Genomic DNA, 27,948 nt, shown 5'->3' on the forward strand with positions numbered 1-27,948 from the left:
CAGCAAAGGGACTCAGTTATACATGTGTGTGTGTCTATATACACATTTTTTTTAATGTTCTTTTCCATCATGGTCTATCCCGGGAGTTTGGATATAATTACCTGTGCTATATACAGTAGGACCTTGTTGTCTATCCATTCTTCTATATAATATTTGCATCTACTAACCCCAAACTCTCAGTCCATTCCTCTCTGTCCCCCCCCACCCCAGTGGCAACCACAAGTCTGTTCTTTCTGTCTATGAGTCTGTTTCATAGATAGGTTCCTTTGTACCATATTTTTGATTCTACATATGTGATATTATGTGGTATTTGTCTTTCTCTTTCTGACATACTTCACTTAGCATAATAATCTCTAGTTGTGTCTATGTGGCTGTGAATGGCAATATTTTGTTCTTTTTTTTTTTACAGCTGAGTAGTATTCCACTGTATATATGTACCACAACCTCTTAAGCCATTCATATGTTGATGGATGTTTAGGTTGTTTCCATGTCTTGGATATTCTGAATAGAGCTTTAGTGAATGTAGGGGTGCATGTATCTTTTTGAATTACAGTTGTCCCCATATATTCCTGGGAGTAGGATTTCTAGATCATATAGTAATTCTATTTTTAGTTTTCTGAGGAACCTGTATATTCTTTTCCATAGTGATTGCACCAATTTACATTCCCACCAACAGTGGGGTGGATAAGGGATGGCTGGTAGGGATAACAATAGAAACCCAAGTTTATTTGAAAACACAGCAACCAGCAGTTGCAAATTCATGGCCAAGATATGCCCCTCTATTTATGTCAGAGTGCCGGGGCCTCATATGTGTTGAGCATATTTGCATCCAGGCAATCAGGGGAGTAAGAAAATATGTGCCAACCATCCGACCTGGGAACATCCAGTCTTCAAAGTCTTGTTCCCAGGGGTGGGGCAGAGGCTGGCCCTTTGTTTTCCAGTCCCATTCTTGTTCAGAGCACACTGGAAAACTACATTTCCCAACCTTCCTTGCAGATAGGTTTGGGTTATAGGGTCTGGGTTCTGGAAATTGGACAAGGGCACATGATGTGATAAAGATAACTGACCATAAAATAGCAGCACAATGTCCAAACATTGCCACTTCCCTTGCTTTGGAACAAATGCAGGGGATCCACTCTGAGAAGCCAACCAGGTGTTAGGAGCCTGTATGCCCAAATCACCTCATGAAGGCTGACCACTGAAAACCTAATTAGAAGATGACCTAAGCAAGAAATGTCTTTGTTTTGTGAAGGCAGTGACATCTGGGGGCTGTTAGTTTCATCAGTTGGATTATTTTACCATAAATAATAGAAGGGATCACAGCCCCTTTTTTCATAGCTACTGCTGGCAAAGAACTCTGCTGGGCTGAGTTTAGATAATTATCTGGTACAAGTGCCCCTGGTATATAAGAAAGGCTTGTCATTTGTTCTTACTGCCCTTAAAATGGTTAGGTAAGCCAGGATTTGCCCATGTGTTGGGTGATCATACCGAGCTGGCATTATAATTTGGGGACATATATAGGCTTCAACTGATTTAAAAAATTTCATCCCACTTAGACTTTCTGGTTGTTTGGGATTTTGAACATTGAATTACCTCTGAAAATGATGTAAGAGCTGGCTACTTTTAGCAGAAGGTGTGATATGATTGAAGAGATGACACAACAATTCTATAAATGTCTGTACAGGATGATTTATATGCTTTAGGGTCAATGGGAATAATAGCCTATTGGATGAAGAAGGATACAGGCTCCAAAGCTATTTTATACATGTGGAATATATATAGAGAAATGTCCAGAGGGAAAAGGGCTGGAGTCCAAAGTGGATGAGCAGACAAAAATGATGGTCAAGAAGGGAATTTTCCAGTGAATTTTTTTGAGGGGTGGCAGGGAAAGTCAATGAGAAAAGAAGATAAAATGCAGATTGTAGTCATAGTGATGGGACCTAGAAAGTGACATTTTTGTGCCTATGATCTAGGTTTGGTGACCTTAGGTTGGTTTACTCTTCCTTATAGAGGGGGAAGAATGAATTTGTTCTTGGTCCAGGACACATATGACATTGAGAAAACTAAAATGGCTGGGTGACCTCTCAAGAAGAGTTAGTGCCACATCAGCTGAAGCATTTGAAGTCCTTAGTCTTGTCACATGGAGCCTTGTAGCCTTGCTTTTTGAATGTATGTCCAAGAAGCAGCTTGGTCACTGGTTGGCTTATGAGTCAGAAATTGAAACTTAAATGTTGATTCCATTACTTGTTATAGGTATTTCCCTGAGTAAACTCTATCACCCTTCAGAGCTGTGATGACTACATCCATAAAATGAGATTCCATAGAAATTTTGTGAGATGCAAATGATAAAAGAGGTGAAAACAGCTACAGCAGTGCCTGTCATACGACCAGCATACAGTCATATTTGTGCCCTTAATTCTTCCTCTATTTGATAGTAAGCTCCTTGAGGGAAGAATCAAGGCACATTCATGTTGCATTGCCTCAAAGGCCTGGAACACCATCTGGAACACTGCAGATACTCCATATAGGCTTATTCAATGTGCAAATGAAAGGGCAAAGGTGAGACTTTGGGGCTAACTCTTGGACCCTAATAAATGAAAATAGGGACCTTTTTCACTTCATGAAACTTCCCTTAAGTTGGTGTCTTAGGAAGACCTTAGTTTTAGCAGAATTTAACAGACCTAAATGACCTGGGCTGGAAAGATCATGTAGAAAAGTCTTAATAGACAGTGCAAGGCTGGTGTAATGGCTCCATTATGTGTCCCACTGGCCTTTGACTTTGCTGCCCAAGATGAAGGAAAGGGAGTAAGAGGTGGTATATCACCCCTGCCTTTAATGACATAGCCAGAAAGCCACATATTTCTCTTCTCTCACTTCCCATTATGAGAGGTTCTAGCTGCAATGGTGACTGGGAAAGGAATTTTTATTCCAGGTGCCCAAGTGGCTTCCATTACTTGGCAAGGGAGACTAGATAATTAGAAAACAACTTGAAGTTCCTTCCACAATCTACCTCCTCCTCCCTCCCCTCCTGTTTTTTTAAAATATCCACACTCACAGTATATGGAAATTCCGTGGCCAAGGATTGAATCCAAGCCACAGTTGAGGCAATGCTGGGTCTTTTAACACACTGCAAGGGGCCAGGGATTGACCCACGCATGCCTTTACAGTGACCTGAGCTGCTGCAGTTGGATCCTTAGCCCAATGTGGCACAGTGGGAACTCCCACAGTTTTTCTTTTTTAACACTATTGGGAAAGTGGAATGATTGCTGGTCTTCTATGCTGGACAATGAGGACGGCAGCTACTTCCCAGTGATGGAGCAGAGAAAGTTTAGAAGCATCCTGATTCCCAGATAAATGAAGAGCCTCCATATAGTCTTAATGTGTCTTTTATGTGTGAGAAGTATGTTTTCTTGCAACGTCTATTATTTTGTATCCTTGTTATTCACAACTGAACCTATATTCTAAATAATGCATAGGCTGGTCTGCAGGTGGATCTTGGTGTCTCTGTGTGACATTAAGGAACTTCAGCCTTTCCTCCCAAAGGGGAGCAAGTGGTCCCTCTCTCTTCTGAGTCAGCAGCTACACTGACTTCATTCTATTAGGCTAAAATTTAAATCAGGGGTGAGTTAACCCCACTATTCTCTGGTTTACCCTCGGTTTACCCTCTTCTCACTTATAGGATCAGGCCTTATGTACTTATGTTTTATACTAGCAGTGAAAATTGTATGAGGCTCTTAAAAAAAAACCCAATCAGAATAAGATGAAAAACACAGTCCTGCCCACTGTAGGAAATCTCAGCGTGTGAAAATTCATATATATCTAAAGTGATAACACCTCTACAATAAGATTGATCTCTTTAGGAATTCCTGTTGTGGCTCAGTGGGTTAAGAACCCAACTAATATCCATGAGGATGTGGGTTTGATACCTGGCCTTGCTCAGTGGGTCAGGGATCCAACGTTGCCATGAGCTGTAGTGTAGGTTGTAGACGTGGCTCAGATCTGGGTGTTGCTGAAGCTATAGCTCTGACTTGACCCCTAGCCTGGGAATTTGCATATGTTGCGGGTACGGACCTTAAAAAAAAAAAAGATCTCTTTAAAAAATAATTTACTAAACACCTAATCATTCATTGAATAACTAAATACTTTAAATAGTGATATTTCCTTACCCATTTATAATATTGTGCCCAAATTTCTTCAAATTTTCACCTAATATATCTGTTACATAAAGTGGGACCCATGGGCTCAAAGACTCATCATAGGTCTGAATAGATGAAATGTTATCAATATAACATTGTTTTTCCCTGCTTTGACATTAACTGCTTTGACATTAACAGACTGTATGAATAACCTGAAAGAACAGTAAACAAAACAAAACAAAACAAAACACTTTCTGAAGAAATGGTAAAGGAATGAAAATGGTATTCCAGTCTGCACAAGATCAAGACTTTCTCGTTTTTTTCCCCCCTACATTTTACCATAGTTTTGACATGTCTTTTTCCCCTCACATTTTAGAGTTCATACCTTGTGTACTTTATAGGTTATACCTTGTATATTTTTAATGTCATCAAAAAAAATCTCAAGTCTAGACATTTTCCCTTTTTACACTGTAGCTATGATACCACAGAAGGTTGGAACTAAAATAAAATAATTATGATCCCTTAAGGCAAGACCTCCAGCTTGTGAAGTAGGCCAGATTTCATACCTAACAGCTTTAACCTCTAATAACACAGAGAAATAGAAAAAGCATCTACAAGAAGAAACCAGCCTCTCATCTGGGCTTTTTGTTATGAGTTCTTTTAAAACAAAACAATACAAACAAACAAAAAACAAAAAACTGCTTTAATGACTTATTCCCTTTTCTTTAGGAAGAAAATTTTCTGAATTTGAATGTGGCACATTTCATAACTTTTTGAGTCTATTCCATGAATCTATGTAGCATTCTACTTTTTGTGAGCAGTCAAATAACTCATCAGCTTTGCAGCCTTAGTCTCCTCTGCAGCTCAGGCTGCCACTTCATGGGGAGAAAGGCCTTGGCACATGTCCAGGACCCCATGCTAGGCAAAAAACCCCAACATTTGCAAAGAGTATTGAGTACCATCTCTACTGGATCATGCCAGGGCAGGTGAACCATTGAGAACCACTATCCAGCCTCAAGTTCAGGTGTATTATCTTTTCTTCCATTTCCAGATAGGCAGGGATTAGAAAATTTTTTTTATCAGCACTCTAAATCCAAGTTTATAGGACTTCCCTGATGCCTTAGTAGGTTAAGGATCTGGTGTTGTCACTGCTATAGCTCAGGTCACTGCTGCTATAGCACATGTTTGATCCCTGGCCCCAGACACAGCCAAAAAAAAAAAAAAAAAAAAAATGCAAGTTTACAGAAAGAAATTCAATTAGCAGAGGAAAATCATACATAGATGAAGGTAATATATGAATATACAAACAACTCATAACTGTAAGCTCTTTTCTGCTCAGATTATCTGTTTTCCAGCTCATTCTCCTCACTCTCTACCTCTGGGAAGCAAGAGGCTCCCTTGCCAGGGCTCCTCATCCAAGGCTGCCTGATTTGGGGGTTTACACTCCCATCTCTGACCTGGCCAGAGTCGTCTGAGACTTCTCCAGGACTCTTGTGGACTCTGCTTTGGGGTTTTTGCTTGCCTAGTTTCCGAGTTCCCCTTGTTTGTTGCTGAACTACAGTGTCCTCCAATTGGAAGGAAGAAGCACAGAGAACACCCCCAGGTTCACTTCTAAAGTCTTGCTTTGCTTTTTCCTCTTGCCACTGTGTAGCTAGCCTATCTCCTGCCTCCATCGATCTTCACACTGGGCAAAAAAGACACAAGAAAAATTCAAGCAATTCTTCTCTCTGCTTCAGAAATGAGCAGCAGAACACCACCTAACCACAGGCCAGGTGCTTCCGGCCTTCGTTCTTCTGTTTGACCAACCCCTGCATTGGAGCTCCAGTAATCACTTTCTGTTCTTGCTTTTGTTTAGTTCCTGCATGAACCACAGATGCCCTTGGGGTGGAAGTCAGTGGAGTGGACTGGGGAGAGCTTTTAACTTTAAAGTCAGATAGTATTTTTAATCCCCCTGGCTTGCAAGCGTAGTGTCTGGGTGATCTACTGATGTCATTTAGCCTCTCTGAGATTCAGTTCCTTCGTCTGTAAAATGGACAAACACATGTCTCCCCCACCATGAGTCAGCAGGCACCAACACAAACCCCTTCCCCAGGTGCCTCCCCCTCAGACTTAGTCTCTGTATAGTTTTTAAAAAGATTTACCACGCGTGTTCTGCATAATAGCTAAAAGCCAAACTTAAGAATGCAGAAATAGAAGTTAGCATCAAACTCTAAGTTTCTCTAATGATTGGCTGTCATGAAGTTCAAATGCGTTAACTGCCAGAAGAGCTGGGGGAGTTGGCTGCGTGGTGGAAGCTCCCAGAGCTTGGTCCTCTTCTCCTTTCCAGTGTAGCGTCCACCGCGGAGTCCAGTGGTCACATCTTCATCTCCAGATTCTGGGAAGAAGTCCTGAAGAAATCAAAGTATCCTATCCCCAGGCTGAACATGCTGACTATCAGGTTTGCTCTCCTGGAGCAGGCTTATGATGTGTGGTCCCTTCAAGCGAAAGGGTATAACAAAATCCAACACATCTAATTCTGTCCTGGAGCAACGAGGGAAAGCGTGAGTGAATCCTCGCAAGGCTTCTCGGCACTTCCGGTGTCTCTCCCGTGATTGCGTTTGGAGGCCACGGAGCATGCGCACACCTAAAATGAGGGTAAGCCGGGAACTAGATTGACAGGGCAGTGATCCTTTGATAAGCTTCGTAACTGCTTCTCAACTGTCGTTGAGACTGCAACGGCTCAGAGAGGTGGCTTTGGATATGAGGTGAGACTGAAGCTGTTACTGAAGGCCTTTCTTTTCTCTTTAGAAGGGCTTCCAATTTCTCTCGCGTGTGCTGGTTAGCCTCAATGAGGGGGGAATCAGATTCTGCTCCGCCCTCACCACCAGGTGGTGTTCAGGCCAGGCATCCTGCAGTGCACTGGGTATTAATTCTGCATCTAAGGCTGCTGCAGAGAGATTGATGGCTGACCTTTTATTCATTCATCCTGTGTGCACGCTTCTGAGTCCTTATTATATGCTATGTATTGTTTTCTAAGCGCTCTGCTGGTCTTAACTCATTACCTCCTCACAGCACTGCTCTGAGGTGGGTACCATTTTTCTCCCAGCTGCAGAAGGGAATAAACTGAGGCAAAGGGAGGCGGAGCTGTCTTCATGTCCTTATATTACTAGGAATCGTTTAAATGTTGCAGTTGTTGACTTGAAGGTGGCGATTTCCAGAGAATTTTCCTCAAATGATTGGGTCTGAACTATGTACTCACTAAACGATTAACGTGCTTATTTCGGACAATGGCGATGAACCTGACAGGGCCAAGGAGAGCCCTGCAGGGAGGCATCACTGATAATAGACCCTTCCATGCCACGGAACAGGTGGCCTGGGTGACCGTGTTTATAGAGGACACCTGTAGTTTTCAGATCTTTTATCAGTCTCTGACCTTAGGCCTATGGTTCTATGAAACACTTCATTTCCTTCCAAAGCAAAGGAATCAGCCTGCATCCCTTCTCAGATCACTTTTAAAAGGGGTTTCAGTAGCCCATGCATTTTGAATACATCTGTGCAGCAAATTCCAAATTGCATATCATATCTTCACTCATGGTTACCTTAAAACAAATAAAGAGAGATTAAGAATGAAATTAAGTATCCAATTATTCCATTGGCAATGAATAATTTGAGCAGGATGGTAATAGCTCTCACACAGCATTTGAGATCCATTCCTGCCCTTGAAACTCCCTAGAATCTGGTGTGAGATTTAATTGCAAATGTTACTGAAATCAGAGTCCCAGAACCAAGCTCTGGTTGAACTAGGACTGTATTACCAAAACACCAAGGATACTGCAGTGGAATGATAAACTGAGCTTATTGGGAAATTGCTGACAGACAATATTCGGAAATGGGAGTAAGTGAAAGGATACGAGCCAAAGAAATGTCTAGGCATCCATGACAACCAACCTTTTTAAGGTTGGAGAAGGAGTGGGGCCTGATGCTCTGCTCTGTTCTTACCCCAGGCCCCTAGTGACAATACATTGCGTGTTTCCAATTCTACCCCAGTGCCATGATCTTCAGGAATTCTGTCTATTTGGCCTCTTAGGATGGGTTAGTCCAATCCAGGTTGAAAGTGCTGATATTTTAGATATCCTATGGCAGTCTGACTGGCTCTTGCATTCTGCTTCCCTCACTCCCCAACCTCTTGAAATCCTTTATACCCTTCATTGTGTATCCCAGAGGCGGCTTTGTCTATAAGGCTTCCCCAATATTCTGTTTCCTCCTATCTTGAGCTGGTTTTAATTGCTTTCTCCTTTGTGCTTTCTGTGTTATAGCATGCACCAAAGACTACCTTATATTTATGTTTATTATTTCTGTTCTTGTCTTACCCTAACCAAAAGCTTTCTGAGGGTAGGTTTCATGTTTTCTTTATCGCAGCTGCCTGCATATTGCCTTGCACAATGCCATGTACAAAGTGGATGCTTAATAACTTCTTGTTGAGTTGTAGTAGTTTAAAAATCTTTCATGGTCCAGGCTGAACTGTGACCCTTACCTGTTTCTAAAAAACCCGAAGATTTGTGTGGTGGATGGAAGCAGCATCAGGTGAGCCTTCCCAGGGAAGAGAGACATTTGCAGGTCTTAATGTTTCTATCCCAAGCCGGTCCTGATCCATTTCCTCTCCAGGCAACCAGTCCTTCTCATTTTTCCCCCTAGATGGTCTCTTAGTCCTTCTTGCTTTTTCAGAGATTAACTATATAGCCTTTTTTTCTTTTTCTTTTTCTTGGCATGCTCTAATACTCTCATTAACATCTCCTTTGGTTTTTGGTGAACTTGGTTTGTCAGCAGAGGGGAGGACCTCTCAGGCATCCATCAGGAATGCTCTGCTCCACCCTCCTCTCCTCTCCTCTCTGTTAGACTTAGTCTGAAGTATGGAGGCCAACTCTCCCTGCCAGGGAAGCTCTGATCTGGCCACTGGGATTGGATTGGTGTGGACTGAGAGGATGATGCGATAATGTAACCAACAAGTTACCTTTAATATCAGCTGGTCAAGGAGGAGCCTCACCAGTGCCAAGGCAAAGTTGCCATTGCTGTTTTCACATAATAATATATGACCCTTTTTCTATATTTTAAGTTCAGGGCTCAATAGTTGAAAAATATTAGGTGAATACAGAGATTGTTCCTCTGCTTCTACTCTTATGTTTTAATTTGGGGGAGTAGGGGGAGGGGGAGGACATTTGTTTTAAAACCTAGGGGATGTTTTATACCTGAAATGGCCCCTAGCTAATGAAGTATTAGACAGTCTATAAATCTTGATACCAATTTCCATCTCTGGTTTCTCTAGACATCCTGGCTTTTGGCTATTTATCAGGATTCTTATGATAGATAAATTTTATGAAAATACATGGAGGAGTTTCTGTGGTGGCGCAGCAGAAACAAACCCGACTAGTATCCATGAGGATGTGGGTTCAATTCCTGGCCTTGCTCAGTGGGTTGGGGATTTGGTGTTGCCATGAGCTGCGGTGTAGGTCGCAGCCATGGCTCAGATCCTGGGTTGCTGTGGCTGTGGTGTACATTGGCAGCTGCAGCTCTAATTCGACCCCTAGCCTGGGAACTTCCTTATGCTGTGGGTGAGGCCCTAAAAAGCAAAAAAATAAAAATACATGGAGATGAAATATGAAGGCCTGGGCAAGTGATATATCCTCAGCTCTTGGCAACTCAGTTGGAGCATCTGGGTAGGGAAGATACAGAGAAGAGAGGGCTTTGGAAGTGGGTGGCTGGGGTGGCCACATCTCATTCAGTCAACATGGTCAGTAAAAACTTGGAAGGAGGCATGAAATGTCCCTTAGGCCTTCAGGTCCACCTTATATATTTTAGACTCCAGTGTTCTTTGATCCCTAACAGTTCTCATCTTCTACAGTTTCTTTTGGCCACAATCATGATCTAGTGACTGAAAGCGAAAGAATTTCACCTATTCCTAAGTGTAGACAAGACATTGGAAAGAATGTGAATCAGTCATCAGGAGTAGAAAATACAGCTTCAGCAGTGTGTACCTGGTGAGTTTAATGAGATTTACTTAAAAATTTTTTTAGTTTTATTGAAGTATAGTTGATTTATAATATTGTGTTAATTTCTACTATACAGCAAATACATACATACACATTCTTTCTCATATTCTTCTCCATTATGGTTCATCACAGGATATTGAATATATTCCCTGTGCTATACAGTAGGACCCTGTGGCTCACTCTTGACATAAACCAAACACAGCCTTACAGTCTTTCACCCAACATACCTTTAAGCTTGATTCAGTGGGATTGATTTTTCTTCTGCCCCATGATGTCAGCTCTGGCAGACCTTATATTTTTGCCTCCAGTCTTATAGAAAAGATACTCCAAGGTCACTTTAGGTTGCAAACACAATCTCAATTCAGTAATTAGAATGTCATGGTAAAGATGTTAATCAAAACTTGGAACGTGACAGTGTTCAGTCGTTTGCCTTCCTTCAGCTCTGACCTGCTGCAGACTTGGTCCTCCAGTCTTTACTCCTTCCCTTCTACCCCTCCCTGCTCACCCTGCCCTTCCTGTTGCACAGTTTTCCCCTCCTGTTGGTTCCTTGCCAAGGTCAAAGATAGGAAGAGAGAGAGGGAATATTATGGTTTTCTCTAGGCTGACACCTTTGTTATCCCTGAGCCTACAGCTGTCATCCCTAGTTAGTTGCTGATGATTCAAACAGACCTTTTCAAGTTCCCATTGTGTCTCAGCAAAAACAAACCTGACTAGTATCCATGAGGATGTGGGTTTGATCCCTGGATTAAGGATCAAGCATTGCCGTGAGCTGTGGTGTAGGTTGCAGACATGGCTCAGATCCTACATTGCTGTGGATGTGGTGTAGGCTGACGGCTGTAGCTCCGATTCAACCTCTAGCCCAGGAACTTCCATGTGCCACATGTGGCCCTAAAAAGCTAAAAATAAATAGATGAAGAAATAAATAAATAAAAACAGACCTTTTCCCCATGGCTGCTTTTCCGGGCTCTTTGAGGTGCTCTGCTGAACTCTTCCTCTTTCAGCTTCCACTAGACATGCGAATTCATCTCTATTTCAGCAGGCCATTTATAACTCCTCCTTCAGCCTGTTGGCATCCTGTGACACCCTTCCAACTCCTTCCTCTCAAGTCTTCTCACCTTCTGTGTTACCCTATTGGGCAGAAACCAAGACAAGACAAGCTGAGTCTCTGTCTGACACATTTCACATCACTTCCCTGATCCTTTGTCCAGAGGGCCCTGAGGATGCAGGCTGACCCCGCCATAGAGCACAGGACAATGCCCCTTGATAGAATTAAGACCTGTTGAAAACCTTCCTGTATGAAAACTAACCGCACATACATATTGGTTTTGTATTTTTATTTTCATTTATTTTTTATTTATTTATTTTTTAAATTCTTTTTTTCATTATTCAAATGAGTTTATCACATCTGTAGTTGTATAATGATCATAACAATCCAATTTCACAGGATTTCCATCTTACAACCCAAGCACATCCCCCCACCCCACAAAATGTCTCCTCTGGACACCCTAAGTTTTTCAATGTCTGTGAGTCAGCATATGTTCTGCAAAGAAGTTCAGTCTCTCCTTTTTTCAGATTCCACATGTCAGTGAAAGCATTTGATGTTGGTGTCTCATTGTATGCCTGACTTTACTTAGCATGATAATTTCTAGGTCCACCCATGTTGCTAAAAATGCTGGTATTTCATTCCTTTTAATGGCTAAGTAATATTCCATTGTGTATATGTACCACATCTTGGTCCAGTCCTGTGTTGATGGACATTTAGTTGTTTCCATGTCTTGGCTATTGTAAATAGTGCTGCAATGAACATCGGAGTACATGTGTCTTTGTGAGTCATGGTTTTCTCTGGATAGATGCCCAGGAATGGGATTGCTGGATCAAATAGTAGTTCTATGTTTAGTTTTCTGAGGAATCTCCATCTTTTTTTCCACAGTGGTTGCACCAATTTACAATCCCACCAACAGTGTAATAGGGTTCCCTTTTCTCCACACCCTCTCTAGCACTTATTGTTTGTAGACTTTTTGATGATGGCCATTCTGGCTGGTGTAAGGTGGTACCTCATCGTGGTTTTGATTTGCATTTCTCTAATCATGAGTGATGCTGAACATCTTTTTATGTGCTTTTTGGCCATCTGTATGTCTTCTTTGGAGAATTGTCTGTTTAGATCTTCTGCCCATTTTTGGATGGGGTTGTTTGTTTTTTTTTTTTTTGGTATGGAGCTGCAGAAGGTGTTTATAAATTTTGGAGATGAATCCCTTGTCAGTGGATTCACTTGCAAAGATTTTCTCCCATTCTGTAGGTTGTCTTTTCATTTTGTTTAAGGTTTCCTTTGCTGTGCAGAAACTTTTAAGTTTGATTAGGTCCCATTTGTTTATTTTTGTTTTTATAGTCAATACGCCAAGAGTGGGTATGAGAAGATATTGCTATTTATGTCAGAGAGTGTTCGGCATATGTTTTCCTCTAAATTTTATGGTATCTGGTCTTATATCTAGGTCTTTAATCCATTTGGAGTTTACTTTTGTGTGTGGTGTTAGGGAGTGTTCTCATTTCATTCTTTTCCATGTGGCTGTCCAGTTTTCCCAGCACCACTTATTGAACAAGCTGTCCTTTCTCCATTGTATATTCTTGCCTCCTTTGTCATATATTAGTTGGCTGTAGGTGTGTGGGTTCTATGGGCTTTCTATCCTGTTCCACTGATCTATATAGCTGACTTTGTGCCAGTACTGGTTTTGATGATTGTTGCTTTGTAGTATAGTCTGAAGTCCGGGAGTCTGATTCCTCCAGCTCCATTTTTCTTTTTCAGGATATCTTTGGCTATTCTGTGTCTTTTATGCTTCCAAACAAACTTTAAAATATTTTGTTCAAGTTCTGTGAAAAATGTCCTTGGTAACTTGATAGGGATTGCATTGAATCTGTAGATTGCCTTAGGTAGTATAGTCATTTTGATAATATTGACTCTTCCAATCCACAAGCATGGTATATCTTTCCATCTATGCGTGTCATGTTTGATTTCTTTCATCAGTGTCTTATAGTTTTCAGAGTACAGGTCTTTTGTCTCTTTAGGTAGGTTTACTCCTAGGTATTTTTTTTTTGGATACGATAGTAAACAGGATTTCTTCCCTAATTTCTTTTTCTGCTCTTTCATTGATAGTGTATAGAAATGCCATCTATTTCTGTGTATTAATTTTGTATCCTGTGACTTGGCCAAATTCATGGATGAGCTCTAACAGTTTCCTGGTAGAGTCTTTAGCATTCTCTAGGCATAGTATCATGTCATCTGCAAATAGTGATAGTTTTACTTCTTCCTTTCCCATTTGGATTCCTTTTATTTCTTTTACTTCTCTAATTGCCATGGCTAAGACTTCCAGTACTAGGTTGAAGAGTAGTGGCGAGAGTGGACATCCTTGTCTTGTTCCTGATCTCAGTGGGAATTCTTTCAGCTTTTCACCATTGAGAATGATGTTCGCTGTGAGTTTGTCATATATGGCCTTTATGATGTTGAGGTGGGTTCCCTCTCTGCCCACTTTCTGAAGGGTTTTGATCAGAAATGTGTGTTGGATTTTGTCAAAGGCTTTTTTTGTGTCTATTGAGAGGATCATATGGTTTTTATTCTTCAGTTTGTTAATATGATGGATCTACACTGATGGATTTGCGGATATTGACGAACCCTTGCATCCCTGGGATAAATCCCACTTGATCATGATGTGCAATCCTTTTGGTGTATTGTTGGATGTGGTTTGCTAGTATTTTGTTGAGGATTATTACATCAATGTTCATCAGTGAAATTGGCCTGTGATTTTCTTTTTTTGTGGTGTCTTTGTCCGGTTTTGGTATCAGGGTGATGATGGCCTCATAGAATGAATTTGGGAGTATCCCTTCCTCTGCAATTTTTTGGAATAGTTCCATAAGGATAGGTGTTAGCTCTTCTCTAAATGTTTGATAGAATTTATCTGTGAAGCCATCTGTTCCTGGACCTTTGTTGGAAGATTTTTTTTTTTTTTTTGGCTTTTTGCTATTTCTTGGGCCACTCTTGTGGCATATGGAGGTTCCCAGGCTAGGGGTCTAAATGGAGCTGTAGCCAACAACCTACTCCAGAGCCACAGCAATGCAGAATCCGAGCTGCATCTGGAACCTACACCACAGCTCATGGCAACACCAGATCCTTAACCCACCAAGCAAGGCCAGGGATCGAACCTGCAACCTCATGGTTCTTAGTCGGATTCGTTAACCACTGCACCACAACAGGAACTCCTGTTGGAAGTTTTTTAATCACAGTTTCAATTTCAGTTCTTGTGACTGGTCCATTCATCTTTTCTATTTCATATTGGTTTAGTTTTGGAAGATTGTACTTTTCTAGGAATTTGTCCATTTCTTCTAGGTCTTCTTGTTTTATTGGCATATAGTTGCATATAGTAGTCTCTTATGATCCTTTGTAGTTCTGTAATGTCCATTGTTACTTCTTTTTTTTCATTTCTAATTTTATTGATTTGAGTGCTCTTTTTTCCTTCATAAGTCTGGCTAAGAGTTTATCAATTTTGGTGATCTTTTCAAAGAACCAGCTTTTCATTTCATTGATCTTTTCTATGGTTTTCTTTGTTTCTATTTCATTGATTTCTGCTCTGATCTTTATGATTTCTTTACTTCTACTAACTTTAGGTCTAGTCTGTTCTCTCTCAAGCTGCTTTAGATGTAAAGTTAGCTTGTTGATTTGAGTTTTTCTTGTTTCCTGAAGTGGGCTTGTATTGCTATAATCTTTCCTCTTAGAACGGCTTTTGCTGCATCCCATAGGTTTTAGAGTGTGGTATCTTTGTTGTCATTTCCTTCTAGGTATTTTTTAATTTCCTCTTTGATTTCTTCAGTGATCCATTGGTTGTTTGGTAGCATGTTGTTTAGTCTCCACGTGTTTGTGTTTCTTGCAGTTTTTTTCTTTTTGTTGATTTCCAGTCATATAGCATTTTGTTTGGAAAAGATGCTTGATATGATTTCAATTTTCTTAAAGTTACCAAGGTTGGATTTGTAGCAAGATGTGATAAATCTTAGAGAGTGTTCCATGTGCACTTGAGAAGAATGTGTATTCTGTTGCTTTTGGATGAAATGTCCTATAAATATCTGTGAAGTCCATCTGGTTTAATGCTTCATTCAGGGCCTGTGTTTCCTTATGGTTTTTCTGTCTGGATGATCTGTCCTTTGCTATAAGTGGGGTGTCAAAGTCCTCCACTCTTATTGTGTTATTGTCGATTTGTCATTTTAAGGTTGTTAGCAGTTGCCTTATATATTGTGGTGAACCTATGTTGGGTGTGCAGATATTTAAAATTGTTATATCTTCTTCTTGGATTGATCCTTTGATCATTATTAATGACCTTCTTTGTCCCTTAAAATATTCTTCATTTTAAAGTCTACTTTGTCTGATATGCTACTCCAGCTTTCTTTTGATCCCTGTTTGCATGGAATATTTTCTTCCATCCTCTCACTTTCAATTTGCATGTGTCCCTAGAATTGAAGTGGGTCTTTTGAAGACAGCATATATGTGGATCTTGTTTTCGTATCCATTCATCCAGTCTATGTCTTTTGGTTGGGGCGTTTAGTCCATTAACATTTAAGGTAATTATGGATATGTATGTTCTTATTGCCATTTTACTAATTGCTTTGGATTTGTTTTTGTTGCTCTTTTTTCTTCCCTTATTCTCTTGTTCTCTTCTCTTCTGGTTTGATGACTATCTTTAGTGTTGTATTTGAGTTGATTTTTCTTTGTTTGTGTATCAATTGTAGATTTTTGGTTTGTAGTTATTCTGAAGTTTTGATATAAGAGTCTATATGAGATTGTTTTAAGTTGTTGTTCTCTTAATTGCAAGTTCATCTTCAGTGTCCTGCATTTGTACCCTCCTCTTCTCATGTTTTGTGATTTTGGTGGTATAATTGTGCATGGATGATTTCGTATCTTTACTGTATATATACCTTTACTGGTGAGCCTTATCATTTGTGGTATTTTTGTTTCCTGTTGCAGCCTTTTCTTTTCTGCCTAGAGAAGTTCCTTTAGTATTTGTTGTAAGGGTGGTTTAGTGTTGGTGAATTCTCTCAGCTTTTGCTTATCTGTGAAGGTTTTGATTTCACTTTCAAATATGAATGAGAGCCTTGCTGGGTAAAGTAATCTTGGTTGGAGGTTATTCTTTTCATCACTTTAAGTACATCATGCCACTCCCTTCTGGCCTTAAGAGTTTCTGCTGAAAAATATGCCAATAACCTTATTGGGGTTCCCTTGTATGTTATTTGTTTCTTTTCCCAGCTGCTTTTAAGATTTTCTCTTTGTCTTTAATTTTGGTCAGTTTGATTAATATATGTCTTGGGGTGTTCCTCCTTGGGTTTATTTTATCTGGTACTCGTTGTGCTTCCTGGATTTGAGTGAGTGGTTCCTTCCCCATGTTCGGGAAGTTTTTGGCTATTATCTCTTGGAATATGTTTTCTGTCCCCTTCTCTCCCTGTTCTCCTTCTGGCATCCCTATAATATGGATGTTTGTGTGTTTAACGTTGTCCCAGAGTTCTCTGAGAATCTCTTCATTTGTTTTCAATCTTTTTTCTCTTTTCTGTTCCACATCCGTGATTTCTACTAATCTGTCCTCCACCTTGCTTATTTGTTCTCCTGTCTCCTGTATTCTGCTGTTAGCTGCTTCTAGTGAACTTTTGATTTCAGTTATTGTATTTTGCATCTCTTGTTTAAGTTTTGTATCTTGTATCTCTTTGGTCAGTGTTTCCTGTAAGTTATCCATCTTTGCCTCCAGTTTATTTCCAATGTCTTGCATCATCTTCAGCATCAACTGTCTAACATATTTGTTAATCTCTATTTTTCTTAGTTATATTTTGTTACATTTATAACCAATACTTCTATGCATTAGAGATAATGAATACAAAAATTGTATTTGATTCATCATATATTCGCATACATTTTTGAGTTGCAAATTCTCCCAGAGAGCTATCATTACTAATTCTATGTTAGTGTGCAACATTCAGAATTTGGTTTCAGCTTTTGTCAAATCAGTAATGTCACCATTTTTTCGATATTTAACTTCTGGTTTTGTGAAAATAATAAGATTGGAGGATTGAAAGAAGAAGGAGTTGCTATTAGCATGATTTAATTTTTCTTGCTTTTGAAGTAGCAAATATTCATTGACTGGAAGGTAAACTTTTATTTCTCTGAAAAAATGTAGTATACACTAAATGAGGGCTGAGGATATGTTTTCTTGACAAGTCCTTTTAAGAAGGTAATTTCTTTCTTTTTTTTTTTTTTTGTCATTTTGTCTTTTTGCTATTTCTTTGGGCCGCACCCGCAGCATATGGAGGTTCCCAGGCTAGGGGTCGAATCAGAGCTGTAGCCACTGGCCTACACCAGAGCCACAGCAACTTGGGATCCGAGTCGCATCTGCAACCTACACCACAGCTCACGACAATGCCAGATCGTTAACCCACTGAGCAAGGGCAGGTACCGAACCCGCAACCTCATGGTTCCTAGTCGGATTCGTTAACCACTGCGCCACGATGGGAACTCCCAAGAAGGTAATTTCTAAATCCAAAATGCCAAGTGAAATCTTGGGAAGGAGCTTGATATATTTTTAGTAATTTCATAGAGTTCCACTGTGCCTTTTATTTCTTCCATGATCCTTAGGAATCCTTTCTCTATCTACTTAGGAATTTTTTCTGCTTTGAATTGAAATTATCTGTGGAGCAGCCACTTTATATATGTTTTAAACTCTTGCTTGGTTCATTAAAATGCATTTTTAAGAGTTCCTGTGTAGCTTAGAATTGTTTAAAAATTTAAAGTCAACAGCATATCAAGTCTTGTATGCTTGATGGAGCAGAGAGAATATTGAGTGCAAAGTACTGAGATTTTATAAGCTTTGGCAATAAGGGGTAGAGATCTCTATTCATTTAGAAACTAATATTAGAAAATAATGCCTTGTAATTTTATAGTTTATTATCTCAGTGGGTGCTGAACCATTATGTGACTAGGCAGGTCACATTGTCATAATCCCCTGTTAATAATGGAGAAACTGGGGCTCAGAGAGGTTGAGTGAATGGGCCAGTGTCACCCTAATGGTACATTGAAGAACCTAGATGGGAATTCATATTTTCTTTCTCTAAGTCCTGATGTTTTACATTATAGCATTATGATTTTCCAGACAGAAGTGATTATTTATGGTTAGGGGATACATAGGTTGATGAGACCATCCCTATTTGCAAGGACTAGATGGGAGATGGAGCTGGAAGTTAGTCAGGCATGAAACCCTTGCACTAAGGCTTTGTAAGGATACTCATAAGAGCTATTGAATGAGGCACTAAGGAGAGGAGAGCCTAATTCTTTCAAGGGTGGGAGTGGGAGGAGTTTAAGCTCTTGTATTTAGGAGGTATTTTGGTTCATGACAGTATTTCTCTTCCATAAGACCTATATCTGAAAAAAGTCCCCACCCCTATGCGGACTCTGGTGGTCAAGAGACTGAAAGATTGAGGAATTAAGTAGATGGTTATGATTGAGTACAGAAACTCCACCTAGGCAAGGAAGTCTGGGGCAACTGAAGAATTCTTAGCCTGGGAGTAAGGAGCATTCCCAGGGAAAGGCAGTTAAGGTCTATAGAGACAATGGTTCCAGACCTTTGACCTTACTTGGAGCTTCAGAAAGGCATTGCAGCACATGGTATTTTCCAAAGAAGGCCACAACAATATCTTTTGTCCCCCATGCTCTTCTCCAGTGTGACCTTCTATTTTCCTATCAAGAGGTTGAATCTAATTCTTCTTCCAGTGAGTCTGGGAAGACTTGTGACTATTTCAACCAATAGAGGATACAAAAGAGCTGCTGGGCGATTTCCAAGACTGGTCACAAACAGCAAGGCAGCATAGTTTGCTGGACCACTCTTGCTGTATTCAGGCTACTTCCTGTCAAATGAAATCTACACTGTTAAGGATGAACTAAGTCATTTATGTATCTTTTTTCTTTCCGTTGACTATCTATATTTATCCTTACCTATCTGTCATCCATCTGTCTGATCATTTACAATCTATTAGCTTTCTTTCTTTCTTTCTTTCTTTTTTTTTTTTTTTTTTTAGGGCTGCACCTGTGGCATATGGAGGTCCCAGGCTAGGTGTCTAACCAGAGCCGTAGCTGCCCTCCTAAGCCAGAGCCACAGCAACACCAGATCCAAGCCGCATCTGTGACCTACACCACAGCTCACAGCAATGCTGGATCCTTAACCCACTGAGTGAGGCCGTGGATTGAACCCACAACTCATGGTTCCTGGTCGGATTCATTTCTGCTGTGCCACAATGGGAACTCCCAGCTTTCTTTTTTAATATGAGAGAACATGTTTCTATTGCACTTACTTTTAATCTCTTTGTTCTTTCAACATTGGAGTTGAATTATGGATATGTGAAATGTGTTGATACAAAGGATCAGAATGTTGAAAATGGATCCATTTGTTTATTAAGAAGACTGTTCAGAAGGAAGAAGACTTGGTGAAAAAGGGGGAAATGTTGTACCTATTCTAAAATAGGCTGATGTTTACTTCTCCATAACCTCTTGTTTTCTGAGGTTTTTCTCTATCTCTCTGGCTCCTCCTACTCAGTTTTTTGGTGGCCTCTTTGGCTATGTCTACTTTTTTTTTTTTTTAATGGAGATGAGTTTTTTTTTTATATCCCCAATACATTATTATTATTATTTTTTTTTTACTGTACAGCATGGTGACCCAGTTACACATACATGTATACATTCTTTTTTCTCACATTATCATGTTCCGTCATAATTGACTAGACGTAGTTCCCAGTGCTACACAGTTGCATCTCATTGTTCATGCATTCCAAAGGCAATAGTCTGCATCTATTAACCCCGAGCTCACAGTCCATCCCACTCCCTCCCCCTCCCCCTTGGCAACCACAAGTCTGTTTTCCAAGTCCATGATTTTCTTTTCTGTGGAAAGGTTCATTTGTGCCATATATTAGATTCTAGATATAAATGATATCATATGGTATGTGTGTTTCTCTTTCTGACTTACTTCATTCAGTATGAGAGTCTCTAGTTCCATCCATGTTGCTGCAAATGGCATTATTTTGTTCAGAGGCAAAACATTCTCTGACATCAACCTTACAAATGTTTTCTCAGGTCAGTCTCCCAAAGCAACAAAAATAAAAGCAAAAATAAAGCAATGAGACCTAGTCAAGCTTTTGCACAGAAAAGGAAACAAAAAAAAAAAAAAAAAAAACTCCAAAAAGACAACTTATAGAATGGGAGAAAATAGTTTCAAATGATGTAACTGATGACAAGGGCCTAATCTCTAAAATATACAAACAACTTATTCAACTCAACAGCAAAAAAGCCAACAACCCAATTGAAAAATGGGCAAAAGACCCGAATAGACATTTCTCCAAGGAAGATACACAGATGGCCAACAAGCACATGAGAAAATGCTCAACCTCCCTGATTATTAGAGAAATGCAAACCAAAACTACCATGAGATACCACCTCATACCAGTCAGAATGGCCATCATTAATAAATCCACAAATAACAAATGCTAGAGGGGGTGTGGAGCAAAGGGAACCCTCCTGCACTGTTGGTGGGAATGTAAGCTGGTACAGCCATTACGGAGAACAGTGTGGAGGTACCTCAGAAAACTATACATAGAACTACCATGTGTCCTAGCAATCCCACTCTTGGGTATATGTCCGGACAAAACTTTCCTTAAAAAAGACATATGCACCTGCATGTCCATTGCAGCACTATGTCCATTTCTTACTTTTTCATTGTTTCTATGGTTACCTCCAAAACTCTCTTTCACTTCCTAATTATTCCTTTTTCTTTCCATATCTTCCCTTCCTTTCTCTCCAAGGATGATCTTTTCCCCTCTTTTGGCTTAATACCATTTATTGTGGATAGTCATGAACTCCACAAACATTTATTGAATGCTCTCTGTGTGCCAGGCATTTGTTTGAGAGCTGGGGGTACAGTTATAACTTAACATTTTTAGTGGTTTTATGCTTGTGAATTTTATTTTCAACTGGCAGTAATCACTATAGAAATTTAAGTATTATTGTATACATTTATATTAACATAAAATATGTGTTCTGAAGACGATGAGTATTTAGGAAAGAATGAGTAACTGGTTAGCACCTTGAGCCAGCAGACTTTTCTTACCTCTTAACTTGGAAAATGTATCTGTTTATCCTTGGAATTAAGGTAGCTCACTTGATGAGGAGATAATTTTCCCTTTTTGACACATATTGCACTGGGTAGGACGCAGTTGGGAAATCTTCGATGATGACAGTTATTAATGGCAGAAAGCCTGTTAGAGGCAGATGCCAAGAGGGGAAGAACTAGGAAGTGTCATCTTACTCTGGTCTCCTTGGCTCTAAGACTTTGCGGATTGTATTGGAAAACTGTGAGCCAGGTTTCCAGACTTTAGGTTATCTTGATTGACTTCTTTCTTGGACTGAAGTTATTTGGTAATGTTAATAGGGTCTTTCCGGAGAAATAACTAGGAAAAATACCATAAAACCACTCATGCATGTGAAAGCAGACGTCTTTGGTGATATTTATATTGGGCAGAGACTGTGCCTTATTTTGGATTGTATAGAAGGACATTCTTGGTTTCCAGCAAATACCACCCCTAATGTAATTTGCAAAATTATTTGGTTTGGAAAGATTCAGGAAAGTAAATTTTAAATTGTCATGTAACTTTTACTTTCAATCTCTTGAAGAGCTTTATAGTCATCATGAAACCACATCCTACTGGTGCTGTTTAAAAACAAACAAACAGCAGTTCATTTAAAAAAAAAAAAAAAGGTCCATCTAAATCAAAATAAAAAGCCAACATCTTTTCTAGACTTGGAGGGTATTTTTTACTTTTTTTAAAGGGCTTTGTTCTAAAACTATCTTCCACCAAAGCAGCTGGTGGTCTGTTACACACAAAAAGAGTGCTTAACTTTTACACAGCTCAGCATCCTTTTCTTAATCCAGGTTCTACTATTCTCTAATGCTAGTCATTACTAATTATCTTCAGCTATATCATGCTGTCTCCTGAGGTGCTCTCTAATATTTTAATACCAAGACCTACAGAACAATTATTAAATCACACCCAACCCTAGTGATTGGTTTTGTTGCAGGCAGCTAGTTTGAGTTTCCTTTTGCGCTACTTGGTCAAAAAGTTACCAGTTAAACTGAGGAGAAACACAAGTGCATTTGTGATATGTATAGGGTAGAAAATAGACAGGAGAAATTAATGATACAGTGGAGTGCATCTTTGAATAGTAGCAATATCAAAACTCATAAAATTTATCTGAAGCATGGTAATTGCTAAGTATAACAGAATAGAGTGGGAGGGAGTGAACACTTACTGAAATACCTACCATGTGTCAGGCTCTGTGCTAAGATTTTCCTACTCTTTCTTATTTAAATTTCACCGGGAAAATTAGGAAGTGATAATTATCCCTAACTCACAGATGAAAAAGCTAAAGTTCAAAGATAAAGTTCAACTGGTGCTAGATCCCACAGCTAGAAAAGGACAGGGCCAGTATTCGAACCCAAATATTAGTCCCAAAGCTTTGCTTTTCCCCAATATGCCATGAACACCAAACTATATATGGTATCCACCAACTGTTTTACTGCACAATGCCTAAAGAAAGAGTGGACCAAGACATCATCACAATTGCTTGAAATGTGACACTTGACCTTGGTAAGTGAAAACAACCAGAGGGAAGACCTTCATAGAAAAGAAGGAAAACAATTTATGGTCTGCAAACATCAGCTCAAGAAACAGCCTTGACACTCAGATTGACAGTCCCTGTCTATGCCATCAGAGATGAAAACTTGAGCCTCTTAGTCTCCTGTTATAACCAAAGAAAAAGGGAGGCATGATGCTGGTTTTCCTGTGTGTTGAAAGGAAGGGATCAGATGAATTATTGTTGAAGATGCTACGTTTTGATGGTTCACCCCTTACCTCCACTAATTGGCTTCTGAATGCTTTACCTCCAAGACTTAATTAGAAAAATCCTATCTGGTGCTTTAGAAATGTGAAGTTTCTTTTCTCATTGTCGTTGTTAAGCAGTTCTTGAAAGAAAGAAAGAAGAAAAGAAAAGAAAGAAAGAGAAAAAAAGAAAAACTTAAATCAGAGTTTAGTTTCAATATGCTTGAATTTTAATCTATTCCTTAGCCGAGGCACATTTTTCCTTTTGGATCAGAAAGCACTCCTGGCTGCTATCGAAAGTAAGAAATACAGTCCTGAGACAGATGTCTGTTTCCTCTGCCAGGCTGGTGTGGAAGCCGACCCATGTTTCCTCCCCCATCTGCATGGTGGGGAAGCAGCAAGGAGGTATCAAGCATTCTGCCTAAAACATTTTTTTCTCACCTCAGTGCTCTTGCCACATCCAGTGTCTTTAAAAATAACAGCAAAATGGCTCTGCAAGTAGGTGGCATTCCTGTGATGTGAGCCCCCAAGAAGCACGCCTATCCGGAGAGTCAGGCAAGGACATTCTCTGAGTGGGGTCAGACTTGAATTTGAGTTTGAGCCCTAATGGTGTATCAGCAGCTTTGTCTTGGGATAGTGATGGGACAAGACATTTCCTGTTCTCTTGGAATTTTATTAAGGCTCGTAAATTGAAGACGGTGGTTTATATGCTTTATAAGACAAACATTTCTTTGTGGACTTTATTAGGAAATGATAAAACTAGTCTTTGAACTCTTGGCCCTCATTGCACAGCTGCAGTTTCCATAGGACAAAGTTAGGTGGTGTGGTAGTGAACAGGGGGATTCTCTGAAGGGTATGAACAGGATTAGAAAATGCCAGATATGGGAGTTACCATTGTAGCTCAGAAGGTTATGAACCCCACTAGTATACATGAGTATTCGGGTTCGATCCCTGGCCTTGTTCAGTGGGTTAAGGATCTGGCGTTGCTGTGAACTGTTGATGTAGGTCGCAGATGCGACTCGGATCGCTCATTGCTGTGGCTGTGGTGTAGGCTGGCAGCTGAAGATCTGATTCAGTTGCTAGCCTGGGAACTTCCATATGTGGCAGGTGCTCCCCCTCTCCCCCCAAAAAAGCAAAAAAAGGAAAAAAAATGCTACATATTTCTCCTGTGCTTCCTTGTTGGCCTCAAGCCCTTGGAAAACTGTTGTTAGAGGCAGGGGTCATCTGATGGAAAGGAAAGTTGACATTTCACAATACTGTTGTTTGCTTGATGACCTAAAACAGAGGTCAGGAAACTTTCTTTGAAGAGCTAAATAGTAAATATTTCAGGCTGTGGGCTACCCAGTCCTCATTGCAACTCTTCAGCTCTGCTGTTGTAGGTGAAAGTAGTCATAGGCATTAGGTCAGTGTGGCTGTATTCTAGTAAAACTTTATCTTTAAAAGTCTATTGGTCAGACTTGGCCTGTGGGTCTCAGTTTGCTGACCCCTGACTTAGAGATTCACCTTTTAGTTCTTTGGGTTGGATCACAAGTGAATTCCTAGAAGAATGTTTGTTGAGCAAATGGGAGAATAAAGGCTAGGGTATCCTGTGATGGCCTTGTCAAGAAAAATGGGGAAGGATTTTGAAATGGGCAAAAAAGATAACTGAGCCTTTTTAAATAGAAGTTAGACATTGTCTAGAACACTCTCCTTCTGGGGCTTGCAGCTTTCATTTTCTTTGAGTTACTTCATAAGTCTGTAAATTATAGCCAGTTGATAGTAATGCAGATTATTCCTGTACATAAAGATACAGAGTTTGTCTGAGGGAGATACAATTGACTCCTCCCTCCTTTTCTCCAAAGAAGCTAGTTTGATATCAGTTAAGCAAACTCCTTTCATTCTGGTATTCCCAAGGGCCTAAGTATGTATCTGCTCTTGGAATTCCCCTTTGAACAGATTCTAACATCTTACTGATTACCTCATTATTTCACGTGTTAAAGGACATCTTTGATAAATATTCATTTTATATTTGCACAAGAGCCATACTTTTGTCTTTTAACATCCAGGAAAGATGTTAGAGAAAGTCTGTTGGGCACTTTTAGGGTGTCACTTCAACAAAATTCTCTTGGCCCCTCACCTCCTACTTCAGTCATTACTGGTGTTTTGTACAAGTACAATGAGAGAGAGCCTGGCCTCAGGCCCGCCCTGCATAGCCTTTCCTTTCTGCCCTAGGGTTCCTATGATACAGTGACTCTGAATTCACTTACACTCAGCTTGAAATTGTGGGGAGTTAATACCAATGGGGCCACACTTGACCAAAGGGGGAGGAGAAACAGTAGATAAATGCGTCCTACTTTTTCCTCTGTGGCTGTGACCCTGCAGCTCTGAGATACATTTCTTAAAAGTCTGCAGTCCATCCTGACAGGATCCCCATCCTTGTTCTTCATGATGGCCAGCTTGGAAACATATACCTGTATTGGCTTTGCCTCCTTCTTTTTCCCTCTTCTCCTGATCTCTTGCTCCCTGAGATCATAAACCCAAGTAAACCACCTGTATGCAAACCTACATCTTAGGCCCACTTTTTGGGAACTTAGGCTAAGACAGAGAGAGACCTATACCTTAATGGTTTATAGAACAGGCATTCACACAGTTTCCTGGAGGCCAAGCTGACCATGAACAAGAGGGCCAGGAGTGAACTCTTTTCGAAGAATCCTGTCCTGGAGGAGGATTTGCTGGAGTAAGGGAGCCCTAACAGAAAGTTTTCATGAAGTGTACAGAGGGCAGAAATTAAGGTGAAGTTGAAGAGGTCAGCCTGAAAGTGCATTCCCTTCCCTGAAGAGTGGTATAATGGGAGGTCTCTGAGGAGGATCTGGAGAAGTGTACAATGAACCCCATAGAAGAGCCAGAATTTGATGATTACTCTATAGAGGTTATTAGACATATTAACTAGAACCATGAAAAGCATCAACAAAGAAAAGAAGCTTTTACTCCTTTACCACTATTTCACCTACTGCTCTTGACTGTGGAGGATGTAAGGTGACCATGAGTAGTTAAGGAAGGTGTTGGATTTAAGAGTAATCCTCTTCACTCATGGTCTGTAAAATTGTGGGTGCAGGAGGGGAGAAGTTCTTACTTGGTTGAAAGATGGAAGCTTTTATTTAAACTGGGTTAGACTTCTCAATGCCTGGAGATGAAACTCTTTTGATGCCTAAAAATGACTGAAAAGCTTTGAAATCTTTGCCAGTTATTGTCAAGGGGCAGGGAAGGAAAAGCTAGTAGGATGGAAGGGCTTTTCCTGAGGTTGTCCCATTCAACTTCTCTGGTTTTATTTTTCTCATCTTTACCATATTTTTTCTTTTTCTTTCTTAGGGCCATACTTGCAGTATATGGAAGTTTCCAGGCTAGGTGTCAAATTAGAGCTACAGCTGCTGGCCATAGCCACAGTAACTCAGGATCTGAGCCACGTCTGCGACCTACACCACAGCTCACAGCAACATGGGATCCTTAACCCACTGAGAAAGGCCAGGGATTGAACCCGTGTCCTCATGGGTACTAGTCAGGTTTGTTACTGCTGAACCTCAATGGGAACTCCTTTCCTCATCTTTAAAATGGGGATCCTAAGCCAAGCTTATAGGTTTATTTGTAAGGATTAGATAAAATGCTTGGTGTAATATATGTCAACTGGCTGACTGATAGATTGGCCAAGAGAATGAGGGTATGGAACTTTGACTGCACTGGACAAATATTTTTACTCCTTGAGTGATCTCAGTTCAAATGAGCATCATTAAATGTTGCCTCCTTCCTGTCAGTCTAATCATCAGTGTCTTTTTCTCTGGTAACTGAATTGGATAGGCAGGATTTTTTTATGGCTCACAGGACATTGTTCCAATTATTATATCATATACTGTATTATATACTATACCTTACGGGTAGCCCAACACTTTACCCATCACCTTCTCCTGATGCACCTCAGTGTAATTTTCCCTTTGTCACCTAAAAGCATTAAGGCATGTTGTCATCAAACTTAGCAACATAATTAATAAGGAGGCATGGGGCTACAGATTTTTAAAATTTTCAACCATTTAATCCTGGGGGCATATGCATATATACATCTTATGACTTAAGATGATATTTGTCTCTCATCAAAGTAAAGATGTCATTTTCAGGATGAATTTACAGAATTGCTAGCGCTTAATCTTTTTGAGTGAGGCAGGAATGCTTCCCTCTTTGCTCCATATTGCTTCTGACTTTGGCTTTGTTCTTGTTATTTTATCTCACTGAGAAGTCTGTGTAGAAAGCATTTTGTCTGGGGAGTACGGCCAGGTCTGATAGTATTTTCTAAAATCTCAGTCATCAGTAGGAGAGTTTTTTTACCTCACTCTCCTCTCATTGTCTTCTCCACCCAACTTGACTTTGTAAAATTTTCTCAAAGAAGAAAATAGTGGTATGTGAGGAAGCATAAAAAATTCCTCCTGTGATATTGGTGATCCTACCAAGGGCCCATAAAACTGTTGCAGAGGAGCTACAGACATTCTGACCCAAGTCCTTAACACAAGCAGCAGCACATCTCCCACCAGGCCTGATCCAAACATATGCCTGTCTCCTCTGAGGAAGAAAGAAAGTCTAGAAAGTGTCTGTTTGGGTGGCTATGTGCAATCCTAAGCAGGGTTGGCCCTTAGTAAAATGCCCAAGTCACAGAAGTTTGACATGGGTAACATCTTGGCTGTTATTTTAGCTTTCATTTTTCTACTTCCATCCCCACCCCCATTTCCATCGCTTCAAGCTGTTCATGGTGCCTTGCTGTCCTGTAGGTCCTGTTACGTTAAGATGCACCATGCTTGGCTAGGCAGTAGTCTTCAGTGAGTATTTGT

The 27,948-nt window shown here is 40.2% G+C and overlaps 2 long non-coding RNA genes across 4 annotated transcripts in view; one reads left to right on the forward strand and one right to left on the reverse strand.

The window, feature by feature from the left end:
* LOC106509194 overlaps nucleotides 409-27,948 on the reverse strand; it is a 50,831-nt gene continuing 23,291 nt past the window's right edge. The window contains exons 4-5 of the long non-coding RNA XR_001306507.2: nucleotides 11,101-11,290; nucleotides 409-7,714 (exon numbers count right to left, since the gene is read on the reverse strand). This is a non-coding gene — a long non-coding RNA (uncharacterized LOC106509194). The remainder of the gene's footprint in view (nucleotides 7,715-11,100; nucleotides 11,291-27,948) is intronic.
* The window catches only part of LOC102167422, a 278,903-nt gene continuing 257,728 nt past the window's right edge, over nucleotides 6,774-27,948 (forward strand). For all 3 annotated transcript variants that reach the window (XR_002336493.1, XR_002336494.1, XR_002336495.1), the window contains exons 1-2: nucleotides 6,774-6,880; nucleotides 10,015-10,150. This is a non-coding gene — a long non-coding RNA (uncharacterized LOC102167422). The remainder of the gene's footprint in view (nucleotides 6,881-10,014; nucleotides 10,151-27,948) is intronic.

The sequence above is a fragment of the Sus scrofa genome, chromosome 1 (assembly GCF_000003025.6).
Source record: "Sus scrofa isolate TJ Tabasco breed Duroc chromosome 1, Sscrofa11.1, whole genome shotgun sequence".
Taxonomy (NCBI): Eukaryota; Metazoa; Chordata; class Mammalia; order Artiodactyla; family Suidae; genus Sus; species Sus scrofa.